This window comes from Mustela putorius, unplaced genomic scaffold (genome assembly GCF_011764305.1).
Source record: "Mustela putorius furo isolate JIRA1106 unplaced genomic scaffold, ASM1176430v1.1 tig00000407_pilon_pilon_pilon, whole genome shotgun sequence".
NCBI lineage: Eukaryota > Metazoa > Chordata > Mammalia > Carnivora > Mustelidae > Mustela > Mustela putorius.
The window spans coordinates 13,153,578-13,166,010 of record NW_025421373.1 but is presented as its reverse complement, the minus strand read 5'-3'; positions in this window follow the sequence as shown (position 1 = coordinate 13,166,010).

Sequence of the window (12,433 nt, the reverse complement as noted above, 5' to 3'; positions counted from 1 at the left end):
AGTCTCATCAAAGTGCACCTTCAACCAGTGGGTGGAGAAAAATAGGTCATGTATTCTATTTATCACTTTGGTGTAGAAACCCTTAACCTTAGGAAGTGGAATGTACAGTCTTAGAGGACTCCTCTGGGCAGCCAAGAGCTGAAAATAAGTTTTAACCTATGGATCTTAAAATAATTAGCTCATCTATATTTTTTGAATTAATTCTCTTGGGTTTTATAGGCAAAAAACCCCACACGACAGGTAAGTAATAATAATCATTCTATCTCTGACTCTTTTAAATTCATAGTTTATGTTATTAGTTTTGGTCAGACTACTAGAACAGTGATACATAACTGCTTTTAGGCACACTTGTCAATGGAAATTTTTCTTGTGTTTTGACAGTAAACATGAAATTGGCTCTTAGTTCTTGGATTGGGAACATTTTTTTCTCTATTTTATTAATATTTTTCAAATGATCAAGAATGAATGTTTAATTATTTACAGATGTTCCAGAATCTTTTGAAATGGTTGCTTTATCTCCTTTCATTTCCTGATCTGATAAATCACATTAAGGATTTTTCTTTTCTTTTTCTTTTTTTTTTTAAAGATTTTATTTATTTATTTGACAGATAGAGATCACAAGTAGGCAGAGAGGCAGGCAGAGAGAGAGAGAAGAGGAAGCAGGCCCCCCGCCGAGCAGGGAGCCTCACACAGGGCTCAATCTCAGGGCTCGATCTCAGGACCCTGGGATCATGACCTGAGCTGAAGGCAGAGGCTTTAACCCACTGAGCCACCCAGGCTCCCCTCTTTTATGTATTAAAGAAGCATACTCCTAGCACTCTTGGAATGTTTACTAACTAGCCCTGGTTATAGGGTCTTTTTTTACTTTTTTCAATGTTTAAATTACATTAAAAGGTTTGTATTTACTAATATTTTATTTATAAATGTTATATTAATATTTGTAAGTTGGATGAGTTTGGGGTTTATCTGCTATATCAGGTTTCTGCAGAGGGTTATTTTAGATTGACTAAATTAATTATGAGGCATCTCACCTTTTTTCTCTACTTTTTAATAATTTGACTAACAAAGGAATTGTTATTTGAAAGAACAGAAACATTTACCCATCAGTTTGCATGGGTGTAGGCCATACATCATTTTTTGAAGGAATTTCTTTAACAACTTTCCCCAGTTTATCCCATGGTTATTAATCTTTTACTTTTTTCCCAAATTGAAGTGATTTTCATTTTTTGTTCTTTGATCTTCTTTTCTAACTCCAGGTAATATGTTTTTTTTTTTTTTCTCATCTCTTTGTTTTCAAACTGTGTGTGACCATGGGGTGCCTGGATGCTTCATTCAGTTAAGTGGCTGCCTTCAGCTCAGGTCATGATCCCAGGGTCCTGGGATCCAGCCCCACATCAGGCTCCCTGGTCGGCGGGGAGTCTGCTTCTCCCTCTGCCTCTGGCTTCCGCTCTACCTACTTGTGCTCTCTATCTCTCTATCAAATAAATAAATAAAATCTTTAAAAAAAGAAGTTGCTGTGGCTGATATTGAAGAGGTTACTGCCTATATTCTCCTCTAGGATTCTGATGGATTCCTATCTCACATTGAGGTCTTTTATCCATTTTGAGTTTATCTTTGTGTACGGTGTAAGAGAATGGTCGAGTTTCACTCTTCTACATATAGCTGTCCAATTATCACAGCACCATCTATTGAAGAGACTGTCTTTTTTCCACTGTATATTTTTTCCCGCTTTGTCGAAGATTATTTGACCATAGAGTTGAGGGTCCATATCTGGACTCTCTACTCTGTTCCACTGGTCTATGTGTCTGTTTTTATGCCAGTACCAGCTTGGTGATCACGGCTTTGTAGTAAAGCTTGAAATCAGGTAACGCGATGCCGCCAGTTTTATTTTTGTTTTTCAACATTTCCTTAGTGATTTGGGGTCTCTTCTGATTCCATACAACTTTTAGGATTATTTGCTCCAGCTCTTTGAAAAATACCAGTGGAATTTTGATTGGAATGGCATTAAGAGTATAGATTTTAACTCTGGGCAGTATAGACATTTTAACAATGTTTATTCTTCCGATCCAAGAGCATGGAATGGAAAATATACTGTATGTGGCCAAATTGGTTTATTCTATTCTTTTGAAACAATTAGCTTTTAAATTTATTTATAAATTCTAATTTATCTCTGTTTTACTATTTCTTAATTTATTGATTTGAATTTTATTAATAATTTCTGCTTGTTTTCCTGAAGTCTGTTATGTTTTACTCTAACTTGAGATACTTTTCCCAAATTTATTATTATTTATTTATTTTTTAGAGATTAATAATGAAACATTTTAAAAAACTTTCCAAGTTTTTATATGCAGTATTCTCATGTCTGTTATTTTCCAAATGGTCTATAGTTCTAATGGATTCTTGTTCTATCCAAGAGTTATTTACAAGTAATTCTCCTCTTTTAACTTCCAGGTGGTACTTAAATTAAAAAAAATTAAGTATTATAATCTGCTTTGTAGTGAGAAAATATAAGTTGTACAGTTCTTGCTCTTTGAGTTAAATGAATTTTATTTTGGGTTTTGGTTTTTATTTTTTGTAGCTGAGTAGAATATCTGATAGTCAGGAGAGTAAATTGGTATAGTAACTCTTTTTTTACAGAAGAGAATAGGGAAAGTAGAAAGAAACACTGATCCTGTTCTTCAGTTGCAATATCTTGGATCTTTGAGTCTGGAAATATATGGAGAGAAATAAGAAAAAAATCTTCCTACCTTTTTGTTTCTAGTGTTTTCTGCTTCATGATGTCAAGTTGGAATGTGCTATATGAGTAGAATCCTATGTAGGTTTATTTTAATCTAATTTCTTCTGTTTTGTGATAACCTATCAGTCTTAACCTATCATGTTGACCTTTTTTAAAAAGTCATTTTATTGTTTTTTTTTTTTAAATTGTAGTTTAGTATGATGTTCATCAAATGTGTTGGGAATTACTATCCAGATGACAATATGAACTCAGATTTAGGCTTTTTCAAAATTAGTGTTAATATGCTATTTAGTTAATCTTAAAACACAAAGAAAAGCAAAAATAAGCATCCTTAGATAACCAAACTGTTAATATTTTGTTGGATAGAGTTCTAATTTTTTCCTGCTATTAAAAAAAAATACAATTGAGCATACATTAAGCTTTTTACTTCTCTGAACCCTTGACAGAAATTCACATGAAGAAAAAATACAGTGTAGGATGGGTAGATCCAAATATTCACCTGTTTTAGCAGGAAGAGAAACCAGTTCCTTCTTGACAGATGTCCACAGCAAATTCTGAATCACCACAGAGATCAGTGCATGCATAGGGAAAGGAGAGATCAGAAACAGGGAACACATGAAGGCACAAAACCATCCAAATGAAAACTCAGTAATAAGACTAAAGGACAGCTGGTATCTGTGTAGATAATATTGTATAGGAGATGAAGTCAGAGGTTATGCATGTTAGATCCTTACTGCTGATTACATAATAAAGATTAATAAAATCCCTAATAATAAAAAGAAAACAACAAATCTAGTCATCTTCAATAATTCATGTTCGTAAAGAAGAGACGTCTGGGGAAAAATGAATTTTGAGTAATTTGAAGAAAGGATAAAATAGCTTGCTGAAAAAATAATTTGAATATGTTTTGCATAATTATCTTGAAAGAGATCTAAGTAGGAGGAAAAGTAGTCTGTCAAAGGTGGGTGTCTAATTTTACTGAGGCAAAGAGATAATTAGTGTGGAGATGGCAAGCAGAAAATACAATTTGACTGGACTGATTGGAAGACAGATATTTGTGTAATGGGACTCCTATGTATGTTGGGGAGTATATAATACAATTTAGACAAGCCCAAAACATTGTCACCCTTTTAAAAAATGTCCTATGAAGATGGAGAGAGTGGCAAGGATTAATACTGGTTGGAAAGCAGGATTGTTGGGATATTGCTGCCCAAAGTTTACCATATTACACAACACCAATTTTGCATCAGTGCTCTGGTGAAATGCCAGGAAAACACCCATGAGAAAATCTATGGAGCCAGTAAACAACTGGTTTCAGAAGAAACACATTATGAAGATATTTTGTATTCATAGGCATTAGAAGTAGCCTCTGTGGTCGATAGAGCACTTTAAACAGTAATGTGAAACCACTGCATCTGCTAATTGCTTACTTATTCAATTGTCTTCTTTGACCTGTGCAGTCAGTAGCAGGCAATAAGGAGAAGCCAGTAATAATTGTATGATTGCATATCTAATATGAGGCCCAAGTTGGAGTCCTTGCTGTGCCCCTAATTTCCTGGTTGACCTTAGTCTACTTACTTCACCCCCTCTCTCACCATCAGTTTCCATAGAAATAAAGCAAGATATTTGAATTGTTAGCTTTTCATGTTCTCTTTTAATGTTGAAGTTCTAGAACTCTGTGATTCAAATTCCCATCAATGCTAAGTAGTAGATGGTAATTTCAGCTCTTTGGTGTTTTTTTGTTTTGTTTTGTTTTTAGTGCAATCTAGATCTATCTATGTATCTGTCTATATTCTTTTATCTCTAAGTAGAACCACCCTTACAATGTTATAACGACAACCAGTATCTATAACTTAGTGTGTATGCTAGGTACTTTACGTGCTTTCACTACTGCAAAGACAGTGGTTATAGAATAAGACTTGTAGAGTTCAACACCCCCACACCACTTATAATCAGGTTGTTTTATTCATGTGTTTCTGAACGTTTAATATGGGAGGAAATCATCTGTTGATCTAATTAAGCAGATTTTGATTCAGTAATCTGAGTGGGGCTTGAGATTCTGTATTATTTAACAGGTTCCCAAGTGAGGCTGATGATCTTTGTCTCTGGAGCATATTTCTGTGCCTCAGTTTCCTCGTCTACAAAATAAGGATAATAACAATATCTGTCTACCTCTTATTTACTCTAAGGGGTTTTTGAATTTATACTACTGAAGTATTTTAATTAGTGCCTGGCACATAGTAAGCGCTTAATGTGTTGGCTATTATTCTTATCGACATTCAAATCAGCCCCTTGGGGCAGGTGCTATTATTATGCATTTTCCTAGGAAGAAAACTGAAGGTGGAGAAGTTAAATAACTTGTTCAAGGTCACGTAATTAGTTACATACTGCAGGGCTTTGACTTTAAGTGGTAGTTCTTTATGATTTCTACAGGAAGCAACTGTACAGATTCCTTTGTTCATTAAATTCTTCATCACAAGTAATTCCAGGAACCCACGTTCTCAGCATTGTGTTCCACTGTCCACAAGTTTAACTTAATAGCCTTCTTCACTGTCTGCTTATTGTCAGGAAGTGTGCTTCCTGTAACATGTTGAGTCACATGTTCAGTACCTACAGGTGATCCTCTGCAGTTTCCATCCTCTTGAATTGAAACTTTCTCCTCCTCTTCAAGTGATTTGCTTCTTTACTCTTGTAGCCTAATTTCTGTATCTTTTCATTTCCATCAGCTTTGTCATACTGTATGGAAAAACTAAGAAATGACTAGCTTCATTACCTACCTACATTACCTACATTTGGGAGGGTTTTTAAAATAATATATAAACTTTCTGTCAAGGGTGTATGTGTGGGGCGCCTGAATGGCTCAGTCAGAAGCATCCAGCTCTTGGTTTTGGCTCGGTCATGCTCTCAGGGTCCTGAGGTTGAGCCTCATGTCAGGCTCCTGGCTCAGCAGGGAGTCTGCTGGAAATTCTTTCTCTCCCTCTGCCCCTCCCCTGCTCATGCATGCTCATCCTCTCTGCCCTTGCTAAAATAAATGGATGAATATATATATATATATATATATATATTTTTTTTTTTTAAAAAGAACAAATGTGTTATGAAGTGATGTTCCAGGAGTGGTACATTGATTGTGCTTCCCTACTTTAAAGTTGTCCTTGTGACCACTGAGTACTTCTGTCAGATGCCTTATCAAGATTAACTGTCTCCTGACTGACTTGTCAGTGTGGGGAATGAATTTACAACCTGAACCTTACATAACATTTTGATAAAGAGTATTACTTGTATACTTATCATGTGGTAAGTTCTCTCTGAATTCAAGGAAACTTAAAAGGAAGATGCTCAAGGATATGTGAGTCAACTCTGGCTTAATATTTTTTCACCTTTATTGAAAAAGCAATGATCTAAGCCATTTCTATAGACAATCATGTACTTTGTGTATAGAAGAAAAGTGAATTAATGTTTCTCATCCCTAAAAACATTGTTTACATTTTAAATTAAGTTTGGGTTTGAAAAACAAAAAGGAAGTATTAGATTAAAATACTAAGTTCAAGAAAACACCTTATTTATTGCACCCTTGGAGGTAGTTACCAGAGATAATTTGATATGGCTCATTATCTTCCTGCTCTGGTTCACCAAAGCTATTGCTCCTTTCATCTAGAAGGCTAGTTTAATAGTTTTGTTCTCCAGGTTTTCACCTGAGCAGTTATAAAGTCAATGGCTGGCAATCAATATTTTACAGAAATTTAGGGATTTGTTCTATTTGGAGAGCAAAATTTAAAAAATGCAACATGTCAGAAATTATTTAAACTAGTTAGCAGAAATTAGACCTTGCAATATAGCAGTATGGGGAATATTATACCAGTAATTTAAGGGGAAGTGAGGACTCTTCCTATAAATCTCAGCATGTTTATTACAGGTTTCATTTCCTTGTAAGTTCTTAAAAAGGCATGTTAAGAGTAAATGCTGTTGGCTGCATCTTTGAATTATAAAATGTAGTTTTTATCATTTTTATTCCTGGTACAAAGCAGATCTACACACTTGCTTTTTATTTATCCATTAATTATTTCATACATATATTGGGATCATATTGTGAATCAGTCTTACTGATGGATTGCATGTGGGGAATCTGAGGAAGAGAAAAAAAATCTAAGAGTACTCAGGTTTTGGGCTGAATGTGTGAGGTTAGTAATGGAATAGTCTCTCATTTATTGAGAGACAGGAGGGAGACATTTTAGAGGCTGAGGAGTTAAATTTGGGGGACATTGAATGGTATCTTGTAGGTGATTGGATATGCATATCTGGTGTTTGAGTGGTCAGGGTGGTGATTTGGGAGTCATCATCATATTGACAGAACATTTAATTGTTGGACTACAATAGAGCACCTGGGATATAGGTCTCATCTTAGATAAGAAGGTCTAGACCTGAGGCCTGGTCACCTTACTGCATTGAGGTTGGGAAGAGAAGGATTCTATGAAGTAGATGGAGAAGGGGCAGCCCATGAAGCAGGAGGTAAAATAATAAACTGTGTTGTCCTGGAAGCCAAGAAAATAAAGTGTCTCAAGAAAGAGCTGTGTTAGCTGTGCTTAGCACTGCTGAGTGTTGGTATGGTCTGGGGACCTGAGCACTGATGGTTGGGCTTGGCCATGTGGGTGAGATTAGTGGAATGCTGAATTAACATTCTGATTAGAATGATTGAGAACATGAAGACAGCTATCACAAGATCTCTTTTGAGGAATTTTTCTATAAATGAAAATAAAGAAAAAAAAGGTCCACATGCTAGAGGAAAACTGTGAGACCAAGGAGGGTATTTTTAAGACAGGCGATAGACAGCATAGTTATATACTGATGAGAAAACTGGTGTTGCAGTTAGGAGAGATCACAATTTAGGAACAAAGTCATATAGTAGGGCTAAATGGGTGGACTTCAGATAATTAAAGTAGAGGTAGATTTAGATAGGAGTAGGTATAATTTCATCCATGTGACAGGAGAGAAGGTAGAAGGTATGGGTACAGATGGAGGTAGGTTAGTAAATTTAGTGTAGGAAAGATATAGGAGTTATTTCCCAAGTTTCTCTATTTTAGTAGGAAAATAAGAGGCAAGTCTTTTAGTTAGGAGTAAGTATAGAGCTAGTGTGGAAGTTTGGGAACAGAAAAGATATGAGGGCTGCCTGTGTGGCTCAGTTGGCTAAGTATCTGCCTTCAGCTTAGGTCATGATCCCAGGGTCCTGGGATTGAGTCCTGCATCAGGCTTCTTGCTCAGTGGGGAACCTGCTTCTCCCTCTGCCTCCTGATTCCTGTCTCGTGTGCTTTTTCTCTATCAGACAAATAAATATTTAAAAAAGATAAAAGAAAAGATATGAAAAGAGGTGTCTGCAGAGTGAGAAAATGAGAGGAATGTAGAAAATTACTGGGCTTTTTGAGATTTGAGGTCATCCCTGAAAGACCAGTCAGCACTGGTTCAAGTTTTTCTTTGGCCACATTCAGCTGCTCAGTTGCAAATGTGTAGTAGGCATAGAGTTAGGTTTTAACAGGTCGGGATTTTGTCAGAAAAATACAAAAGATGAGAAATAGATGAGGATGAGGCAAAGAGTTAGTAAAATCATGGGTCTTGGATTTAAATTTGGTAGAAGGAGGGACTTGAGAACGGTAGGTGGTAGGACCAATGGATTGGGTGTTCCCGTGGGCCAACAGAGTTTTAGAGAAGTAAGGGAGAAAAAGTGAGCTGGGAAGATAAAAGTTAAAGAGTTTCCAGAATGGCATTCTTGAAATCGATATTAAGGATCTCTGTCAGTAATAATAAGAGCTAGAGTATAACCAATGAAGTATGTGCTTGAGGTCAGATTGAGAACAAGGACAACTGTAATGAATAGGTCAGGAAACTGATATGCCATAATATTCCATAGTACTAAATGAATAAGTTATTTGAATATTACAATCACCAGGAAATCATAGGAAAAGTGATGAAAAGAAAAAAAAAATCCAAGGGTTAAACTTTTCAAGGAATGAGAGGTTGTAATTGGGAGGGCAGTAGATAATCAGTGGGGAGGGAGGGCAGCTGATAAATATATTTTTGTAGTCATAACTTTAAAGGGAGATCAGCCAGCATGGTTGTATAGTTCACTCTGGTTTATTCAACTTCTCAGACAGACCTACGATAGGCAGATTGTTGGGTTTTAGCGGAGTTGGAATTTTTGCCATGTAGTTGTGCCAGACTGAAAAGAGAGACAGAGTGAAGGGTGTTAGGAAGGCAATCATTCTAAATATGGACTAATGGAATTCTGGCTAGTTAAGAAGAGCAGGGAAGACGTGAGAAGAATGATCAAGAAGATGGCAGTGTTTTGGAAATCTTGATAACAAGGGATGAAGAAGTGCTGGAGAGAGTGTACAGAGTAAATGAGCTAAAAGCTTGGAACATGGTGTTCAGAGAGTGAGAAGCTTGAGGCTGAGATTTTTTTTTAAAGATTTTATTTATTATTTATTTGACATAGAGAGAGAGAGAGAGCGTAAGTAGGCAGAGCAGCAGGCAGAGGGAGAGGGAAAGGCAGGCTTTCTGGTGAGCAGGAAGCCTGAAGTGAGTCTTGATCCCAGGGTCCTGGGATCACCACTGGAGCCAAAGGTAGCTGCTTAACTGACAGAGCCACCTAGGTGTCCCTTGAAGCTGAGATTTTAAAGGTGATGACAATATGAAGTGGATAAGTAGCCTTAAACCAAGGGAGCAATCTTTGGACATGTGAAGGTGACAGAACTGAGACACCAAAGTGTTGATGTCATTAATTCTTCTTTTATTTTTTGACAGGAGTAGGAATAGGTGATAAAGTAATTGATAAGAGATGAGGGGTGACAGGATTTGTGGATGACAGTAATAAGCATGGAGAGGGTATTGGCTTGATCAAAAGATCTGAGCTTTTGAGCAGAGAGAGTAGAAATGGATTAGACAGAATAATGGGAGCAGGATGGACACCTCTTTCCCTGCCGCACTTTGAAATACAGAGGGATAGGCGAAGAGAGCTTCCTTCAGGAGGGCTGCAAAGAGACTGTATTATCAGAAGGCAGCCAGGAAAGGGAGTGTTCGGGGAAGAATTATACGAGCCTATTGGAGCTGCATAACAAAGTACCATAAACTGGGTGGTTTAAAACAACAGAAATTTATTGTCTCATAGTTTTGAAGGCTGGGAATCTGCAATCAAGTTCTTGGCAAGGTCATGTTCCCCCTGGAGGCACTAAGGTTGGTCTGTCTCAGGCCTCTCCTAGCTTCTGGTAGTTTCTTGACTTATGGGAGCAGAACTCCAACATGATATCCTCTATGTGCATGCTTGTGTCTAAATAATTCCTTTTTATGAGGACACAAGTCCTATTGGTTTAGGGTGCCACCCTACCCCAAGGTGACCTTATACTTTTTTTCCCCTTAAAACCTTATTCTAATTTGAGTAATTACATCTGCAATGACCCTGTTTCCAGATAAGATCATAATCTGAGGTAATGGGAGTTAGAGCGTCAACAAATGAACTTGGGTAAGGGGAGGGGACATAGTTCAACCCATAACAAGAGTGTTTGCTGATGACAGACAAGATGACATAGTGGGAAGGTTTTGGAGGTAGAAGATGGTTGGGAAAGGGGGTCAGAGTATTAGATGTACACAATGCTGGGATGATGGATGACGCGGGAACTCAGGTTTCTGATTAATAGGTAACTGGGATGTTAGCTATGATGGTATTAGACCTGATGGCCAACCAGGCTGACACAGGGCCACTGGACAGGTGTTCTTTCCTGCACTATCAGCAGGGCGATGGCCGAGGCAGAAGTTAAAAAGCCCTCAGTATGCTGACCTCAGGAACAGAGAAACTCTGGGAGCTTTTTTTCTCTAGTTCTGAGGTGGTATGGTGGACTTGGGGAAGGCCAGTCTCTCTTGGAACTTGCGGCTGGGAACACTTATCACTTGCAAGGATTGTGTTATGGTGGCTGAAACCTGAGATGTGGAGAAATGTCTTTATGATCTGAGAGCTTCATGTTGTGGTACTTATTAATTAGATGACTCCTCAAAGTTATGTATTTTGTTAGCTATAGAATCCAGTATGGGGTATAATATTATGAGAAAGGTTCTTAACATGTTTTCAGCACTAAAATTCAAAATTTGAATAAAAATTCAAATTTCTAAGAGGCAAGTTTGTCCCCCCCCTTTTTAAAAAAAGATTTTATTTATTTATTTGTCAGAGAGACAGGGAGAGAAAGCACAAGCAGGGTTGAATGGCAGGCAGAGGGAGAAGCAGGCTCCTTACCAAGGAGCCCATGCGGGACTTGATCCCGGGACCCTAGGATCATGACCTGAGCCGAAGGCAGCCGCTTAACCTACTTAAGCCACCCATGTGTCCCTATCTTTTTTTTTTTTTTTTTTTTAAAGATTTTATTTATTTGAGAGAGAGTGCACAGAGGGGGAGGGAGAAGCAGACTTCCTGCTGAACAGAAAGCCCAGTATAGGGCTTGATGCCAGGACTCAAACATTATGACTCAAACTGAAGGCAGACACAGACACTTCACCCAAATGCCTCAGGTCATGATTGTTCTTGAAGAAACTTTTGGGGTATGAGTACACAGAATTATTTAATGTATTCATTATGATATGCTGCTGCTAAATGAGTTTTCTATGTTCATCAGGACAGGCATGGTGGGACCTCTATCAGAATGAGCTTCACCAATTTGTCAAATAGTAGATCATTGATTTGGGTCTTCATTTCTTTTTCTCTTTTATATTTATATTCCACCTGCTGATTCTTGCTTTTCTTTCTGCTCTCTGGTGACTTTTCTTTCCTGCTTTACTTTTCTTAATTCTGCATTCTCTTCATGAGCTGTCTCTGTGATATTTTAGAAAAATATATTTGTAGAACTATTTTATATAAAAAAAAAAAACAAAAAGAAAAGGAAAGAGCAAAAGCTGAAGTTTCCTAATTGTTAGTTAAGATGCTGAAAGTAAAAAAATAAAAAAATAAAAAGAATATGGTAAATCATGACAATATTAAAAGAAATGTCCAACATTAAAAAACAAAAAAGATGTTAGATGCTTTCACGTTGTTACCTCTTAATTTCAATTACTCCTCACAAAGAGGGATAGATGGTATTCTCTCTTATAGAGGGGGAACCTGAGCCACAGAGAGATTAAGAGACTTTGCTCAAGGTTATGCATCTAGTTAAAGGGATATATTTTGTTTTAAGATTTTATTTTTAAGTAATCTCTGCATCCAGTGTGGGCTCAAACTTACAACCCTGAGACTAAGAGTTGCATGTTCTACCAACTGAGCCAACCAGGCACCCCTAGAAGGACACACTTTTCATTCAAACTCAGTCTGATGGACTTGAAAGTACTTTTCCTCATTAAATCATTTATTCCCTAGGGAATAAATGAGGCTTCCTTCAAATGTATTGACTTTGCAAGAAGATGCTGCCTAATGTAATAAAGGCAGCTCCTTGATCTGGTGAGTAGACATCTGAGATCATAGCTGGCTTTATCATCTAGTAGCTACATGATCCTCAACTATAAGGTAACCTCAACTATAAGGTAGGGTCAATAATATCTACCCCCAAGATTATGATGGTGATGAATAAAGGGTATGAAAAAGGACTGAGGAAATCACCACATTGGATGTGTGATTTTTTGTGTGTCTTAATGACAGTTATTTCCTTCTCTTTGTCATTAGTTATTTGAATG